Genomic DNA, 3,172 nt, shown 5'->3' with positions numbered 1-3,172 from the left:
TGGATAACATATTTTTGGGGTGAGAGAGTATTGTTCTTTAGTTGGATTTCTCTTAACGATGTCTTCAGTACTATTAGGAGAGCATACTTTTTCACTGCCAGGTACCAAATGCGGAGGCTCAATAGAGTATAAGTCTGGAATGAGCATGACTCGTTTATGAGCAAGCATAGCTGGATTAAGACAGTTGTTGGTTTGGAAAGGGGTTAAAGCCTTAAGTGAACAAATCTAGCTAATGGTGAATTAACTTGCATACTTTTAATTTACTTTGGCTAAAGGTAATCTATCCTTCTCCATCCAGAGGCATGAGAGTATGATCGCTTCGGTGTCAGTTTTCTTGTTTTTTTTCTTTCCCCTACTCACTTTGTAGCAAGCTAGAAAACTGTGGATTCTGCGCAGGGCGGCTCTCGGTGAAAGTGGTTTATTTTGGCCACTGGAGAAAGAGGGGGTTGAAAAGCCAAGTGTCACCCGCCTGTGTGTTGCCCCACATACAACACTGTTCCTGTAGTAACAGCAGAAAGAAGCAGCTGTGAGGAGCGTGGCTCTACCAGTGAGGATCTGAGCTTTGGGCAGGAACTCCCATGAATTGAGACTTTTCATTCTGTTTTATCAGAGCGCATATAGGTCCTATTTCAGGAAAAGTAAAGCAGTCATTTACAAAAGAAAGTCAGTCTGTATCCTAAGCATTTTAATAAAAAGTTAAAACAAACTTGCTGTCTTTTTTTTTTTTTTTTTGCAGTGGTTTTGAGTTTGAACATTTCACAATATTTGTGCTGGGGAAAGCAAAGTTCTTTCCTATGTGTGGGAAGAAATATATACAATGGATGTGAGAGACTTAAATTTTGCTACGGGGGGGGGGGGGGGTGCGGAGAAGGGGAGAGGAGGCTAAGCCAGTTTACACATTCCACTAGAAACAATGAATTCAGTACTGTTTGAGAGCCTTGGAACATGTGCTGGTCCCAGAATTGGTGGTAATCTTTGAGACAGAATAGATAGGGCAGACTTTTGAACAAAATCTTGTATTAATATGCTAGCAAGGACTGGATCCATCTTTAGCTGTGTTTCATCATTTTATAAAAAATTGGAAAGATCCAGTTGAATGCTACATTTGGCAAAATAGAAAAAATGAAACCTTGTGCATTTACTAGGCTTGTAGAATGACCTGCTTTTAGAAACCCAAATGAGATTCTAAAACTAACGTGCCAGTATGAATATAATGGGAAACAAAATGCAACAGGTTCTTTTGAAAAAAAAATACACTGATTTCAGAGATGAAGGGAGAGGAGGAGAGAGAGAGAAACACCAATGATGAAAGAGAAGCATTGACCAGCTGCCTCCTGTATGCCCCACATGGGATGGAACCCGCAACCCAGGTATGTGCCCTGACTGGGAATCTAACCATGACCTCCTGGTTCAAGGGTCAACATTCAACCACTGAGCCATGCTGGTTGGGCTCAACAGGTTCTTTTTGACCAAGTATTCAAATGGGAGGCATCCTGCGATTGAAACTGATGTCCATGTTCCTATGATAGGAGACCATGGGTTCTATGTTCCTGTGCATTTGTGTTGTTTGAGATGGAGTGGAACATGAGAAGTAAAGGCTGAGTCAGTGAGCCCAATACTTGAGGGGTCTCACCTTGACTGTTGGCTGTGACTTGGGACTCTACTGTAATGTGCCATCAACAGAAAAAACTGACATAGACATGCTGGAGGCTTGAGAGACTTAAGAATCACTGGACGAGAGAGAAGGAAACAATTGCTAGGAAGTTGGGACAGCTGAGAGGTTTTGTTGCACTCAAGCATGTGTGTCACAGAACCAAAAAGAAACGATGCTGATTTCAATCCTGCCTTATAATAAAATGGATCATCGTTTCTCGTTCTCAAAACAGCTTTGTTACTGGGAACACTGAGCATTACCCCGTGTTACTAGTTTTATTCAAAAATTTGAGACAAATGTAGTATTTTAGTAATTGAATACTTTTCATTAATGCTAACAAATATGTCCTAAAATATTAAAATGTGTATTTTAGAGATACGGTGATAAATGTCTAGCTTGTGGCTTGCTTTGGGGATATCCTGAACCTTTCCCCCACAAACATACGCATGTTCCTTATCCTCAAAGATACTTCTTTGGAAAAGAAGGGATATTTTGTGTTTGCTTAGCTCAAAGATGAGAAACTATGCCTCCTGGGCTAGATCTGGATTTCTGCCTATTTTTGGTCTATGAAGGAAAAACAGAATGTTATTTTGTGACATGAAAATTATATGAAACTCAAGTTTTAGTGGACATAAGTTTTGTTGGAACACAGACATCTGTTCCTTTGGGTTTTGCATGCTAGGACTGCAGAGTTGAGTATTTGAGACAATGTATGGCCCACAAAAACTGAACTGCACTCTGGCTCCTTACAGAAAAGGCATTTGGCCCCTGACCTACATAAATTCTAGGAGTTATGTGAAATGTGCATACTGTAAAATCTAGGCTTATAAAATTAATATTTTTTACTTCAGCCAGTGTTCATAGTCCATTTTAAAGGGCACTTTTATTTGTAGCAAATTCAGCTTTCATGGGATTTGTAGTGTTGGGCTTTGTCATCAAAAGACACAAGATGTGCCCAGGCAGTGTTGCTCAGTGGTTGAGCGTTGATCTATCAATCAGGTCATGGGTGGATTCCCGGTAAGGGCACATGCCCAGGTTGCGGGCTCAATCCCCAGTGTGGGGCATGCAGGAGGCAGCTGATCATTGATTTTCATCTTGATGTTTCTCCCTTCCTCTCTGAAATAAACCTTTACTGGTATATATTTTTTTAAAAGACCCGATGTGCAATATTCTGAGCCCCATGCCCCCTAGTGGATTGCTATAGGGTTTACGTAACAAAATTTAAAAATATTGAAATGGGCCAAAACCGGTTTGGCTCTGTGGATAGAGCGTTGGCCTGCGGACTGAAAGGTCCCAGGTTCGATTCCGGTCAAGGGCATGTACCTGGGTTGCGGGCACATCCCCAGTGGGAGATGTGCAGGAGGCAGCTGATCTATGTTTCTCTCTCATCGATGTTTCTAACTATCTCTCCCCCTTCCTCTCTGTAAAAAATCAATAAAATATATTAAAAAATATTGAAATGGCCAAAGATTTCTTTCCCTTATTATTCCCGTCAGTGGTCGAACGTCACCTCGGCCT

This window comes from Myotis davidii, unplaced genomic scaffold (assembly GCF_000327345.1).
Source record: "Myotis davidii unplaced genomic scaffold, ASM32734v1 scaffold134, whole genome shotgun sequence".
NCBI classification, from domain to species: Eukaryota; Metazoa; Chordata; class Mammalia; order Chiroptera; family Vespertilionidae; genus Myotis; species Myotis davidii.
Note: the sequence above shows the minus strand (reverse complement) of the source record.